Source organism: Scyliorhinus torazame, chromosome 31, assembly GCF_047496885.1.
Source record: "Scyliorhinus torazame isolate Kashiwa2021f chromosome 31, sScyTor2.1, whole genome shotgun sequence".
Taxonomy (NCBI): Eukaryota; Metazoa; Chordata; class Chondrichthyes; order Carcharhiniformes; family Scyliorhinidae; genus Scyliorhinus; species Scyliorhinus torazame.
The window spans coordinates 8,637,244-8,653,546 of NC_092737.1; the positions used below are offsets into that span (position 1 = coordinate 8,637,244).

The following is a 16,303-nucleotide window of genomic DNA, read 5'->3' on the forward strand; positions in this document are numbered from 1 at the left end:
AGGAAACCGGAGCACCCGGAGGAAACCCACACAGACATGGGGAGAACGTGCAGACTCCGCACAGACAGCCCCCCCCCCCCCCCCCCGGAGGTTGGAATCGAACCGGTGTCCCTGGCGCCATGAGGCAGTGGCGCTGACCAATGCGCCGCCCTAACCCCAATCAAGTCATTTGCAATGTTGGAAGCACAGGATCAAATTTCAGGTAATGGCCATATTTCATGCTACGAGTTATGAACACATCACACACACACACCCTTCTTGCCAAATTGATCCTTCCTGGGTAGGTTGCGCCCTTCTCCTGATCCCTCATTCCAAATTAAATATGCTAGCTTTGTAGGATAACACTGCCAGATGTGAAACAAAGGGCGGGATTCACCCACTGTTCACTCCAGAGGGAAGTTCGGTTTCCCAAGGCGGAGCACAGACTTCCCGGCGTCGAGGGGTGCAGGCAACGGGAGATCCCGTTGACAATGACGGGATGGCGATAAACGCAGGAGACAAATCCCACCCAAAGATGTAAAGTGTTGGGCAAACCCAGCAGGTATGGCAGCATCTGTGCAGAGAGAGAAAACTTCAAAGTCCAATCGAACTCGAAATGTTCACCACTCCCCTCTCTCTACAGAAGCTGACCGGTGTGCTGCGTTTTCCCAACACTCGCCTTTTGATTCCAGATCTCCAGCCCCTGTGGAATATCACTTTTGTTCTAGCCCCGACCCCCCCGCGCTATTCCATGTTGGTTTGGGTCTGCGGATGCAGAACTGGAAATGAAAGAGGTGGTCGCAATGTCCCCCTTTTGCAGACCAAACTGCAAATCAGCTTATCCCCCCCCCCCCTCTCTGCCCTGCCCCATCCCACATCAAATTGCCCTGAATGTTTAAATCGGGTTTATTGCAAAATTGTGTGCTAGGAGCAGGTGCAGAAGCAACAATTGTTTTAAGATAGCTTGTGATCAGGCGGAAATTACCCGATTTACAATAGCTACAGTTGAGCTACTCCCCCTCCCACCTCATTCCCCATGATAGAATCCTAGAATCCCTACGGTGCAGAAGGAGGCCATTCAGCTATTTGACCCACTGAAAGAGCCCCCCCATCCCTGCAACCTCACCTAACCTTTACACTAAGAGGCAATTTAGCACGGCCAATCCACCTAACCTGCAAATCTTTGGACACTAAGGGACAATTTAGCACGGTCAATCCACCTAACCTGTACATCTTTGGACACTAAGGGGCAATTTAGCACGGCCAATCCACCTAACCTGCACATCTTTGGACACTAAGGGGTAATTTAGCACGGCCAATCCACCTAACCTGCACATCTTTGGACACTAAGGGACAATTTAGCACGGCCAATCCACCTAACCTGCACATCTTGGGACACTAAGGGACAATTTAGCACGGCCAATCCACCTAACCTGCACATCTTTGGACACTAAGGGGCAATTTAGCACAGCCAATCCACCTACCCTGCACATCTTTGGACACTAAGGGGTAATTTAGCACGGCCAATCCACCTAACCTGCACATCTTGGGACACTAAGGGACAATTTAGCACGGCCAATCCACCTAACCTGCACATCTTTGGACACTAAGGGACAATTTAGCACGGCCAATCCACCTAACCTGCACATCTTGGGACACTAAGGGACAATTTAGCACGGCCAATCCACCTAACCTGCACATCTTGGGACACTAAGGGGCAATTTAGCACGGCCAATCCACCTAACCTGCACATCTTGGGACACTAAGGGACAATTTAGCATGGCCAATCCATTTAACCTGTGCCTCTTTGGACTGAGGGAGGAAACCGGAACACACGGAGGAAACGCACGCAGACACGGGGCGAGCGTGCAAACTCCACAGTCACCCAAGGTCGGAATCGAACCCGGGACCCCGGCGTTGTGAGGCAGCAGTGCTAACCACAGTGCCACCCATCGTCAGTGGTTGGAGCAATTTGACAGTACACCTAATCTCCGGCCAATGCGGAGAGCCATTGGATAATGCAGGGTGCTCCTGTATGTTACTCCAAATTAATCTGCTGGGCCATTATGTCCATAAAACACAGGTCAATAAATTGGCCAATGCGGATGTTACTGGAGAGGGCGAGTGGACTGATTTTCAGAGACTATTAGTGTATTTCTTTTAAATTTTAGAGTACCCAATTCATTTTCCCCCCCAATTAATCGGCAATTTTGCATGTTCAATCCACTTGCCTTGCATATCTTTGGATTGTGGGGGCACGCAAACACGGGGAGAATGTGCAAACTCCACACGGACAGTGACCCAGAGCTGGGATCGAACCTGGGACCTCGGCGCCGTGAGGCAACAGGGCTAACCCACTGCGCCACCGTGCTGCCCTCATTAGCATATTTCTACCAGAGCCTCAGGTTGTTGGGAACTCCTCTACGGCTCAGGAGGAGCTCGTGTTTATTTATCCTTGTCCGGTTAAGATCTTAGCAAGCAGGGGTTCTGGGGAACAGGGGCGCGTTGCCCCTTGTCTGGTGTCTGCCCACATTCTCGCCTTGTGTGGTCTCAATCTCAGCCCTGTTGACCAAGAGGACAGACAGGTTGTTAGACAAGGAAGAGATGCGGGAGGGGGCAATCAAATCAGGTCATCGCTGGGCTGACTGAGATGCAGATGTCCATCTGCAGCTGGACCACAAGTACCAATGACTCAGGCACAAAGTTATTGGGTGGGGCAGGGGGAGAGAATGAGAGGGCGAGGGAAAGAAGAAATGGCGAGTGAAAGAACATGAGAGGATAGAAGATAGCTAAATGAAAGACATGGCTGGGGGGGGGCGGGGGGAGTGGTGTCTTGGTTTAGCTCTCCGCCTTTCAATCTGCAATCTGGGAAGTTGAGTTTTTAAAATCACACAATAAACACATGCAAGCAGTTTTGATCTTCTAGAACGCCTTTGAGAAATAGCACATATTGGAAATCTTCCTATTCTGTTTTTGCAGTGTAGTCAGCGCGCCAGGGGAAATCTTAATCCTGGCTTCGAATTTACTGCCATCCATTTAATAATAATCTTTATTAGTGTCACAAGTAGGCTTACTGTAACACTGTAACGAAGTTACTGCGAAAATCCCCCAGTCGCCACACTCCGGCGCCTGTTCGGGTACACAGAGGGAGAATTCAGAATGTCCAATTCACCTAACAAGCACGTCTTTCGGGACTTGTGGGAGGAAACCGGAGCGCCCGGAGGAAACCCACGCAGACAGTGGGGGAAGGTGCAGACTCCGCACAGACAGTGACCCAATCGAACCCGGGTCCCTGGCGCTGTGAATCAACAGTGCTAACCACCGTGCTGCCCGTTAACCCTCAGAGAACCCATTTGATGTTTTAATGCGATCATCTATCAATAAAATATATGAACCACCAGAAAAAACCATTCAATGTTCCAGCTTCCTTCACTGGACCCAGTTATTAGTTGGTTTGAGACAGCAATTCTCAGGCTGAAACTCCACAGCAAGATTTGACAACACAGCGGACACCTTCCACCCGACTTAACTAAAAAAGACTCCAATTGGCAAGTATAACACTTTGACCTCATGGGTCTCCAATGAATTGTCGAGGGCTCCCAGATTAATTATAAACTACCTCGGGTACTTGCAACCTCATTAATACTTTAAACATGGCAAGCCATAATTCATGTGTCAAAGTGCTTCCCCCCCAAGTCATGCACAATCCTGCAGTTGACCATGTGAAGTATGTTTCCATGTTCCCGTGGGAGCATCAGGGAATGCAGAGCAATAATACCATATCCTCTGGTACCAGCTCCCTACAGGGTTTCTACCCCAACTGGTAACCACAGATGATCATACTGGAATACGTTGAGCTCCCATAGAATCTCTAGAGCAGGAGTCGGCCATTTGAGTCTGCATCTGCACTCACCCTCTGAAGGTGCACCCTAGCCAGACCCCCTCCCCCCCCCCCCCCCCCAAACCACCTTTGGACACGAAAGTGAAATTTAGCACGGCTGACCCACCTAACCTGCACATCTTTGGACTGTGGGAGGAAACCGGAGCACCCGGAGGAAACCCACGTACACACGGGGAGAAAATGCAAACTCCGCACACAGTCACCCGAGGCGGGAATTGAACCCGGGACCCTGAGGCAGCCGTGCTGACCAGCCACCCTAAAACTGGCAAAATCCTTCGAACACGCCCAAGGCAGGCACTGAGAGGAGAGACCCCTGGTCAGCCCGCTTGATGTGGAGTGGCACCCCTCTAGCTAGAAGCCCTTGGGCGACGGGCTAGGGACCCGACCCAGGAAAAACCTCTCCGTGGGGGCAGATGGCAGCACCGTGGCTCGGGAAGGGAAGCGACAATAGCGTTGCCAATCGAGCAGGGCGCTAACTTGCTGAACACACAAACGAGTGCAGCCAGGGTAAAAGTCAGCCACGAGTAGAGAGACATGATTCGGAGAATAGGGTCAGCGGTCCGAGCTTGGAGTTTTCAACGTCGCAAAGGAACAGAATGAAGAAAGCGTCACCAAATCTTCCCCGTGAAGAGTGGTGGCAAGTACCTCGTTAGGTGAGAGGCTTACAGACACGTTCCCCTGTGCTTTTGACCGGGAAGATGTGTGACAATATAATCCCACAGGAGGAAAAATTAGAGCAGTCAGATCCTAGAAGTGATTTCACGGTTTTGATTTCAATTGCATGGTTCTAATTTAGGCAGGAAACAAGAGCGCGTAACCCTCTGCTGTCTTTTCCTCACTCTCTCTACTTCTTTTCTAATTTACTCCAGTAGACACGCACAAAGGTTTGGTACCCTGGGGGGGGTTTGAACAATTGCAATAGTTCCCCACAGCCACTGTGAAGGAACAAGATTATGAAAATCCTCCAAACACAAGGAACAAGATTATGAAAGACTTTGTGGATATATTCAACTCAACTAATCGAGACTGGGTGATGGGACAGATCTGCCTCATTGAAATTTGTGGCCAGGGGTTTTAAGTTAAGTGTTTGACAGATCGTTGTGCCCCACGCACATGCAGTTCTGACTTTCAATTGGCGTCGAGCAGCTCTCTAGAGGTTGCAGGTTTGCGAGAACACCTCCTTGTCGGTTAGACAATGCCCCGATGTAAATCCCGGCTCCAATGAGCATCTTCGGAAAGAGCGTTGGGAATAATATGGCACCCAAGATAAATTGGGGAGGGGGGGCGAAATAGGAAAACTGGAGCGTTTGGGCAACTGACCCCTTCTTCGGAGTCGCGTCAATAGAGTTGCACCCCCAATAAATCAAGCAACGTGACATGATGGTATCCGTATAAAAATTCAAAGGAGGAAAATATGTTGCAGGAAGTTACACATAGCTGTAATCAGCTTGCGAGATTTTAATCTGAATGAGCCTTGCCTCAAAAGGTTAGGTCCTGGCACACTACAAGCAAAACTCTACTTGGCTTATGCATTCTTAATGCATAATTGAGCCAAAAAACCTTGCAGAATTAGAACCTTCCACGACCTAACTTTGGGAGCCAGCGTTTGGAGATTCTGGCGCTCCAGAGGAAGCAAATAGAATTGGCAAGGCGATGAGAATTCTTTGGCGCTCCTATCTGATCACAGAGCCTGCTTGCTCATTGTTGGGCTCCGAAGAATATTTCAGTCCATACAAGGAGTGCATTCCACAGTCACGATCTGTGCACATTCAGTCAGCCAAATCCTGCAAGGATTGGGTAGCAACATCTTCTGAGGTGGGGAACCCGTGCTGAGGACTAGGTCAGCCAGCACCTGACGTCTGGGGGCGTGGGTGGGAGAAGGGCAAGTAAATCAGAGCCTTGGCAGTCCCTTTTAATGGCAAACTTAAACAATGTAGTCAATTCGTTGCTAACTCAAAGCGGTTCTGAGGTTAAGACCCACCTTGAAAGATGGGATTGAAATGATGGCCAGAAATAATAGCAGCAATGGAGAAAGCAGACTTGGCTGTCCTCTCCATCCTGGTAAGAAATGGAATATCAGAATTAAGGTGGAAAGCCAACTTTTTCCACACCCTCGCTGAGATTTGGAATTATTATTTTGCTGCAGGGTCCACGGACATTCACTGTCCTCCCACAACTCGTGGGTCATCCGCTTTGCAATGCAACCTTCCAGCTAATTCCTTCACTCCCTTGGTTAAGTGCCAGGCAAGTTGGTCGGAACACAAGCTCGCTCGCTCAGAATCCTGGATGGCCTGAAGGCCCTGTGAATGGCCACTCCTTCGACGGCTAAAGGTTGCAGGAATTGTCTTCATTAATCGCGTGTCAAAAATTGTAAAATGCAAGTCACATCCATTTTTAAATGGGTACCATCTCTGTTCATCGAATCATAGAATTTACAGTGCAGAAGGAGACCATTCGGCCCATTGGGTCTGCACCGGCCCTTGGAAAGAGCATCCTACTTAAGCCTTTTTGGACACCAACGGCAACTTAGCATGGCCAATCCACCTAACCTGCACATCATTGGACTGTGGGAGGAGACCGGAGCACCAGGATGACGTCTACGGGGAGAACGTGCAGACTCCGCACAGACAGTGACCCAAGCCCGGAATCGAACCTGGGACCCTGGAGCTGTGAAGCCACAGTGCTAACCACTGCCGCCCTGTTGTTTTGGTGAGACTTGTGGGGGCAGGCAGGGACGTGCTAGGGTCTCAGGACAAGCCCCCTGCAAGGAGCATTCATTTCTCAATAGTATACACTGGATCAACAATTCTATTCTAGAGAGGGGGTAAAAAAGCAATCGTCAGTATAGTGGTGGAGACGATGAGTTTTGGATTTCACGCCATGATGGAGTTGGACTGCACGACGTTAGAAGATCTAGAATTGCCTTTCCAATCCCCCAAGATCTTGGCTGCCATGTTGATTTCCAATGCACGCTCCTTATTTGAAGGGGCTAGTTTAGCACACTGGGCTAAATCGCTGGCTTTGAAAGCAGACCCAGGCAGGCCAGCAGCACGGTTCAATCCCCGCACCAGCCTCTCCGAACAGGCGCCGGAATGTGGCGACTAGGGGCTTTTCACAGTAACTTCATTTGAAGCCTACTTGTGACAATCAGCGATTTTCATTTCATTTCATTCAAGTTATTTTCCAAATTGTGTGTGCGTTGGAGTGGGTGGGGGGGTGAAGGAACATCCATTTGGAAAATTGAAAAGGACCTTCAGAAAGAAAGTGGGTGTATCGACCACCCCAAAACATGAATAACTTGAAGCCCAAGTTCTGATGGACCAGTTGGCTTGCTTCCACCTCGAAGGCAACGCTTTTCAATCTTCCTTCGCCTAATGGCCCACAAGTCTGGACACCTTGCGTCCTCGAGATGGTTGAAACAGCAGGACTTGTTCTCAAAAGGCACCACAGGATGGTCGGAGATTCAGAAGCAGCCCATTCCTCCAATCCGGACAGAGCCATTAAAAACTATATTCTCAGAATATGAACGTAGGCAGCTGGTCCTTCCTCCTGAAGATCACACAGGCGAGACACAGGTAGTAGCAATTTCGCCCAAGGCCTCCACACTCCCAATTCACATTTGTAAGATGGAAAGGAAGGTTCAATAGCTGAGCAACGAAGCAGGATCAGATGGGGGGGGTCCTTGGTACATACGCTTGGGAGGCAAATTCACTGGGTACAAGGTCTTCAATATGAGTCATGGAAGCATTGAAGGCTTGGAAGGTATCCAGATGGCAGTCTTCTAGATGTGGGCAATTCCATGCGACAAACAGAACGAGAGGCTGGGTCGGAAAGGTGCAAGAGGAGCAGGTAACGATTGAAAGTGAAGACATTGGTTGAGGTGATGGTAACTCAAGAGCCCAGTAAACCCATTGACCCAAGGGGATTACAAATCTGCATCGATACTGGATTCCATGCACCCCCCCCCTCCCCCTCGCAAATAAATCTAGTAAAGTCCATTACCCAGGGGCAGGCAGCTGTGCAAAATATTGACAAAATGGAGACTCACCCCCCCCCCCCCCCCCCTCCCACAACAGGTCCGAGTTTCATCACACTTCTAAATGAGTTGCTCCTTGGAAAGACATTAGTCAAGAGTTAGGCGGGCTCAACCCCTTTCTTCCCCGTTACAAAAGGCAAACTTTGGTCCTCGTGTCTGCTTCTCTCCCTCCCCCCCCCCCCCCCACCACCTTGCCCAAGCTCACGGTGCACCTCCCTTGCAGACGCAGCACGGAGGGGACAATCAGAGAAACACGGGTTGTGGGAAACACTACAGGGGAAGCGCATTTGTTGCAGAGAGGGAGGGGGTTTCGACAAGTGCCCTGGTTACCCCGACACCGGTTATCTGGTCACCACCCAGCCCCCACCATTCCTGGTCTTAAGCGACTGTCCTCGCAGTGGTTGGAGATATGAGGGCGTTACGGGCGCTCCCCGTGTGGGCTTCAGGGCACCTTTCCGGCAGGCAATAACCAGAGTCCATTAATCAGTGCCCCCCCCCCCCACGGCTGGATAATAGTACTCAGCTGAAAACTTCTAAGAGACCTCCCTCCAATCTCTCCCAAGCCTTTGGTTGTTACATGCAAGGCATTTTGAGAGTTTCTGAGCTCATCCCGCCTAGCTGGAGGGCGATTCCAGCTCAGGACCCAAGCTTACAGGTTTGGCACTTCCAGGAGGCTCTTTCGTGGGGTGGGGTGGGGGGGGGGAATGCTCCTGCCCCACAGCTTATGATCAATTGGGTGTGGGCTGCATTTTTTGTCGCTGGTGAAGGTAACAGTCGCCACAGTCCCAGATGACTAGAGGCTGCTTTCCCTTCGGAGGCGGGGAAGAGCGGAGACTGGGTGTGGAGATTTTACCGGGGAGTGGTCATCCACCTCTGGGGTCAGGACTCCACGTCCCAAGCTGATGAACAGGTCCGCCTCAGGTCGATTGTATCTATGCAATCGGCCAGGGAAATGGGCGGTGGGGGGGCGATTCTACAACATAGTCAGTCAAACGCAGACAGAAGCAATGGTACACAAGTCTTCAGAACATAGATTTCACCCGCCTCCCCATTTAAAGTTAACTCCCCGAGGTTCACTGCAAACCCTTATTCATCTCCAAAAAAAAAAATTAGACTAGTTTCTTTTTTATTAAAGTAATTACAGATCATTTTTTTTTCAAAAGCATTTCAGTTTTCTCTTAAAAGCAAGCAAAACTTTCACTCCAGTTTGACTATTTCCAACACAGATAGTGGAGACATCTCAATCTCTAAATGCGTTAATTCGACGACATATTTACAGAAGTATGTTTTCTGCTTCTTTTTTTTTGTGTGTGTGTGGGGAAACTACTCGATCTAGAAAGCTACCCCCACCCCCCCCTCCCTCCTCCTCCTTCCAGTGAAGTTGCATTCACATGGTTTAAAAAAAAACAAAAACGGCATTATCGAGAGATGGTCACAGGGTCAGTACAGTTGTACAATTTAGATCTGGGCAGGTGTGACTCGAAAAGAATCTTCACAGCTTAAACTTCACAACTGCATTCCAAGTTTTTCATCTACCGTGTGTAGAATTTAAATTTATGGGTACATATATATATAAAAAAAAAGAATCACTAAATGCTTACAAACTCTTCAGGGAACAAAGGAAAAGGAGAACTTGATTTTCATTCTTGCTACTCACAACACTGTACAATTTATCTGGGAACGGGCATGGAGGTGTGTGTGTGTGTTTGCAACTGTCTGTATATCCATGTATTGATATATTTTTCAACAAAAACACACACACACACAAGTCAAAACTCAGTTACTAGCACAGAGATTCAGTCTTCAACACCAGTGTGATCTGGACTGTGCATGGACCCAAGGCTGGCTTTACTGCACCCCACCTCGACTTATTCTAATTCTTCAATTTCACCTTCAAGTTGAACAACAGAAAAAAAAAGAGAGCCCAGACACTGACTGGTCACAAAAGAAGGCGTCCCAGAAAAAAAGCCGGGCCAGGTCGCTGCACTTGATGTTGTTTTCCCTTCTCCCTGTGACCCGCCCCCCAACCTTCCCAGCTCTCCCCCCCCCCCTTCCCCTCTATGCCTTGAAACAGACCCCCACCCCCCCCCCCCCCCCCCCAAGCTCCTTCCTCCCTTCAGATCTAGTGTTATTCAGCAAAGCACCCCCCCCCACTAAGTCTTTCCTCCCTCCCACTCTACGTCTTCAAACGGATAAAAAGAACAAATGCTATTCAGCGAGGACCTTTCCCTCCACGTCGAGCAGGTGAGTTCGACAAGGCCGTGACTGGCGCAGAGCGAGCCTCGGAGGCAGATCAGGAGCTCGCCAGCTAGCCCGCCCACCTGATCAGCAACCTTGGGACAGGAATCATCAAAAAGACAAGCTTAGTTTTTATGTGGTCTCCTGGCATATCACTGGTTGATGGGTCTGTTTATATTTTAAAAAAGCTCTTTAGGGTGTTTCGTTTGTGCAGGCTGATGGAATGAATCGAATTCTCACTACAAGGTCATTAGGAACACGACAAATATCTCATTGAGGCCTGGTCGCATGACAAAAACCAGAGAGAGACAGAGAGAGAGAGAGGAGATGCCAGTTCTGCCCACGCCCGTTGCCAATCTTCTCTTCTTCGCACGGCTCGGTGTCTCGCCGGAGGGCCGCTCGGCCAGGGTCGTCGTCAGATGGAGCATCTTGCACTGTCCCCGCGCCTGCTGGGCAGGACAACCCTGGGCAGGGCCCAAAAGGATTGAACTGGCCTTCTCCTTGCTGGGAGATTGCCGCTGGCGAAAGACGCTCCACCTTGGCGGCTGAGGGGGATTTGGCTGCGGAGAAAACATTTACAACGGTGTGGGAGAAAAGGGGGGGGGGGGGGCGGGGAGAAAGAGCAAGGGGTGGGGGGGGGGGGGGGGGGGGGAGGTTACACACATTTCGTTCAAAGAAAAACAAACAAACCCCCAAAGCATCGAACGATCTATGCCAGGGTCCGACCCCAGTATTCAGCAAAGTGGTTAAAACTGCACATATGTGTCAAAATAAAAATAAGTTATTGGCACAGGGGACAATCCCCCAACCCCCCCCCCCCCCCCCCTCCCGCCCCCACCTACCGCACCCACCCCCCACAATTGCCGTAACAAAGTCATCCTATGTCAGCAACGTGCAACCCTCGACGCAAGTGCCGTTTATCACACTGGTTGGGAAGCAGGGTGACGTTAGGTTTATTCCAGAGTCTGGCACTGACCGTTACTGAGGGGGGGGGGGGGGGGGGTGGAGGGGGTTGGGGCGGGGGGGTGGAGGGGGTTGGGGCGGGGGGGGGGGGGGGGGGGGGGGGAGGAGGAGAACATCTTCTCAAGACAAAAACATTTCAATGACGACAGAGACATTTGCGCGATTAACCACATTTTTTCCGCCTACAATTGGTACAAAAAGTAAAACTGGGAAATAAAAACACGACACGACGCACGGCGGCAAAAGGGCGGGGAACTTTGCAGGATCTTAAGACTGTGACTTCTGATAATGTTTGCATCAATAGAAACACTCTTTTTTTAATATATACTTTGGGCGGAAAATAGACGGTTCCCGAGCTCCAGGAAAGAATTCTGGGCATCACTGGAGTTTCAAAGCTCTTTTGGTGAAAACGTATCGTGCAGTAGCTCGCAATGACACTGTAGTGAAATGTTAAACCTTGCGCGCACGCACGCACTCGCACACACACCTTGACCTAGCACAGCAGGTCTGCTTTGGGGGGGGGGGGGGGGGGTGGGTTGGAAGAATGGGAGACAAGCTAGTGAGGGGGGGGGAGGGGGGGGGGGGAGGAGAAAAAGACAGGGACACACAAATAAAGACGTGTCGGTGATCTTGAAGCCACACACCGAGCCTTTGCTACCATCACCCCAGAGGCGCTGGGTGAGTGAGGTGGGGGTGGGGGGGGGGGGGGGGGGGGGGGCAGAGATGGATCCAATACAACATTCACTTTTCGTCTGCTGACTTTCCTTTCTCAGTACCGAGGAGGCATGTACGGTCGTTTAGGAGGGGTGGAATAAGGGGGGTTCCCGAACGGCAGGCCGGGCCGTTTTCCACTCTGAAACGATTCTCGAGGCCTGAAGGACCCTCTGAAGTCTCTCTGGAAGAACCGAGCAGGATTATTGTAGTTTCGTTGGGCTGCGAAAGGATGCCCATAGTATTCCCGTGGAGCCCGGTGTATTGGAGGCCGGTTAGACAAGCCAAGGTAGTCTCTCGGGGGGCACTGGAGCAAGCCAAGGAGTTCTCTTGGGGGTCCAGCTAATGGGCCAAGGAGGTCCCTTGGAGGTCCCGGTAACGGGCCAAGGACATCCTGTGGAGGGGGGACAGGAGGTGGGACAAGGGAATCTCTTGGAGGGGGGGCCGGGCGGTGGGACAAGGTGGTCCTGTGGAGGGGGACCAGGAGGCAGTCCGAGAACATCTCGCGGGGGAGGACCAGGAGGGGGGCCGGGGGCGGGATTGGGGGTGGCCCGGGGGGCGGGACAAGGCGGTCCCGCGGAGGGGGACCAGGGGGTGGCACAGGGGGGGCCAGGCGGAGGTCCGAGGTGATCCCGCGGAGGGGGTCCGGGGGGCAGACCAGGGCCGAAGCGGTCGGGGGGAGGCCCGGAGGGCGGCCCGATGTGGTCGACGGGGGCTCCGGGAGGCGGTCTGACATGATCGCGCGGCGGCCCGATCTGCTCGTGGGAAGAGCCCGGAGGCGGGCCACTGTGATCCTGAGGAGGACCAGAGAACGAACCGTGGTCTCTTAAGGAGCCTGAGGAGGGGCCCGCGTGCTCCTGGGGCGGACCAGGAGGTCCGAGGTGATCATGGGAAACGGGAGGCGGACCTGGGGGTAGACTCATGTGATCTCGTGGGGGCACAGGTGGCAGTCCGATATCCCGTAAGGGAACGGAGGCGGCCCGATGTGGTCTTGCGGGGGGGCAGGGAGCGAGTACATGATCCGGCGGAGGGCCAGGCGGGTGTCCAATGTGGTCCCGGGCCGGAACAGGTGGTGGTCCAATGTGATCGTGCAGCGAGCCAGGAGAGTGCCCCAGCTGTTGCGCCTGCCTTTCAAAGGGGGCGTTAAAGTTGTTGGGTCTAAAACTGTTTGACGTGTCTGGGAACTGGAGTCTGTGGCCTTCAAACTGGGTTATAAAGCTGGGAGGGACACCTTGAGACATCTCGGAGACAGCGAGAGAGGAGGGCTCATCTTCAAAGTCTGAAATGCTTTCACTCTGGTCAAACCAACTGCTCCTGGAGCCCCCCCCTGCCGTGGCTCACGTTTCCTCGGCCTGACCCTCGGCTGGAGTCCAGGGTCTGAATAGGCTCCCCAAACATCAGCCTCCCGGCTGACGGGGTACTGGAACCCGAGCGTCTCGATGGGGGCTCCTTTTTCCTCCACGCTCTCAGATAAATCGGATGTCGATATGCGAGTCTCGATACAGTGCTGCTCTTCGTCCACGTTCTCCGCAATCCCAAAGCCCGCGAGGCCCCCTTTCTCGCTCAAGCCCCCCGCAGGAACGGCGCTGACGGGGCTTTCCAAAGGCTTGTCATCCGTCGGCCGACGGGAGGCGTTTTTCAGCATGTTTTTGAACTCGATGGTCGAAGTGGCGGAGACGGGAGAGCCCAGCGACACGGCCTTATCGATGCCACCGCCGGGTGGGCGGCTGAAGGGGCCAGCACCTTGCGAAGAGGAGGGCTGCCGGGCAGGCGCGGCGCAGAGCGAGTCGGAAAACGCCTTCTGAAGTGACCCCGTGCGAGCCAAGTCGGGGAAGGGGGACTGCAGGAGGATGTTGTTGGACTCCGGGAGGAAGAACGGATTGTTTTGGCCAGGCGAGGGAAGGGCCTTCGTGCTCGACCCCCTGATCGTCGTCCCCATACCCCCTGCCACCCCCCGACCGGCTGCCGTAAGCTTCCTGTTTTTTGAGGATGGATTTCATGGGCTTGGAGAAGGCGGACTTCAGCTGGCTGTAACTGGAGGATATGGCCTGGTAGTCGCTGGGGCTCGGTATCTGGTCGGCTGGTTTGTTTAATTTGAGGATCGATTTTGGGGGCTGCTGCTTCACCAAGCTGGAGAGCGGTGGAGGTCCAGCGTAGTCAAAATCGTTGCAGCATTCGTCTGGGTAAAATTGTTCCCGGGGGGAATCTCTACGGGGGGAGGGTTCGTCCCACAGCTCGGAGGGTTTGAAGGAGGACGGAAAAGGGCTCCTCCCACAGCTGTACGGAGCATTGCTTTGGTAAGAAGGCACTGCATTGGAAATCTCCGAGTAGCTGGGAATCCCGAGTGGGCGGGAGCGAGAGTGGCGGGGAGGCTGTGCTGCTGGCGGAGGAGGAGGGCGGACTGATTAGCTTGGACAGCAGGGACATGGGATCGATCGTGCCTGGGGTTGGCGGCTTGTCCATGATTTCATCCTGGGTTGGCGTCCCGCCTCTCTCGTCTCGCACCGGTGTGCCGTCCTGGTTGTCCAGGATGGTGCCGCCGGGATTGCGATTCCCTTCGGGCGGCGGCAGCAGGCTCTTGGAGTCGCTGGGGCCCAGGTTGCTCAGAAGGGGGGATGTTGAGGTCCAAGGCCTTGAAGCCGGATTGACCTTCAGGAAGTTGTGAATCTTCAGCTCCAAGCTGGACGGCGACGGCGGCTCCGTCTCTGCCGCCTCGACGGAGGGCCTCTGGCTGGCTGGGCCTCCCCGGGGGCCCAGCGGCGGTGCCTTCGAGCGCTGTAGTGCTGGCTGCTGCCTTCAGGCTCGAGTTGGACAGAGCTGGGCTGTGGTTCACCGGGGCCGAGTTTGACCGACGAGCCGGAGGAAATCTCTGATGCGGGTGAATTGGGTGAGCAGCCAATGAGGCCTTGGATCAAGGACTGGGCGCTGGCGTTAATAACGGGAACACTTTTGTCCAATGGACTGGCGATATTCGTCGCCGCTGGGGTGGAGATGCTTGGAGCTGCGCTGCTGGATGGGACAGAAGTGTTTCCCGTCACACTTTGAAGTAACGACGATAGACCCTAATATGGGGGGGGGGGAAGAAAAAAAAGAATATTTCAGTACATTTTTCCGTGTGGACCCACAGACTAATTCTAAACCTTTCAATCGGCTCCAAAGCAAATGGTTAATGTTCTGTTCACCGAGAGTTACGCCGTAGCTGCCCTGGTTACTCTTGCTCCGTGTTCATCTTAACAACGTGCAGTTATACCGCTGGAGAGCTCCGGGGAGGCCCTGGTTCGATTCCCCACCACGGCGGACGGGGAAATTGGCATCAAACGTCCAATGGCGGTTGGCGGAAAAACACCACCCGAGGAGGGGATCGGAGGCCCTGACCTGGTCCAGCCTACAGCTAACTCCTCGGTGGCCAAACAAAACCACTCAGTTAAGGTGCAATGAGGAACGGGCGACAAACGTCGCCCCAGGTTTTAGGGAGTTAAATTAGAAGAGGGACGGTGAGGCAGAGGGGTTTTTTTGGGGAGGGGGGGATCCCAGAGGCTCAGCAGCTGTATGAGGGAAGCCGGGGAGTTTTGAAAGGGGGGCTGTAGGGCGGGAAGAGGTTTAAGATGGGGATTGGAGAGGTTCTAGTGTAAGGGTAAGAATGGAAACATTGGAGCCTGGGCAGCACAGTCGTTAGCACTGTGGCTTCACAGCGCCAGGGTCCCAGGTTCGATCCCCCGCTGGGTCCCTGTCCGTGCGGAGTCTGCACGTTCTCCCCGTGTCTGCGTGGGTTTCCTCCGGGTGCTCCGGTTTCCTCCCACAGTCCAAAGTCGTGCAGGTTAGGTGGATTGGCCGTGATAAATTGCCCTTAGTGTGCAATAAGGTTAGGAGGGGTGATTGGGTTACGGGGATAGGGTGGAAGTGAGGGCTTAAGTGGGTCGGTGCCAACTCGATGGGCCGAACGGCCTCCTTCTGCACTGTGTGTTCTATGTTCTAATGAGCAAGGGGGGAGCGATTGACGGAGCGAGCCTGGCGCGGGCCATGAAAGAGCTCGCGTTTTTGGAGGGAAGATCCGGACAGGTGGGCCGGATTGGAACAGTCGAAACCTGCGGGGGGGGGGGGGGGGGGTTACAGGGATAAGCGGGCGCAGAGCTTTGGCGGGATTTTGAGGGAGGGTGCGGGCAAGCTGTACCATCTCGTGGACGTTGAAAACAGGCGCCCGTGACTGGTCAGAAGAGCAGTCCCGAGTAGCCTGGGCCTAGAGTCAAAATACGCCAATCTTGACCCATCAACAAGAGCCAAACTGAAATACAAAGGAGAAAGAAAAGTACAGCACAGGAACAGGCCCTTCGGCCCTCCAAGCCCGTGCCAACCATGCCCCCTAATAACTGACCCCTCCACCCTGGGAAAAAGTCCACTCTGTCTATGCCCCTCATAATTTTGTAGACCTCTATCAGGTTGCCCCTCAACCTCCGTCGTTCCAGTGAGAACAAACC

General features: G+C 53.1%; 1 pseudogene; it reads right to left on the bottom strand.

Moving 5' to 3' along the window:
- Positions 1-11,649: 11,649 nt before the first annotated feature.
- Positions 11,650-16,303, bottom strand: part of LOC140404560 (regulation of nuclear pre-mRNA domain-containing protein 2-like) — a 17,704-nt pseudogene continuing 13,050 nt past the window's right edge.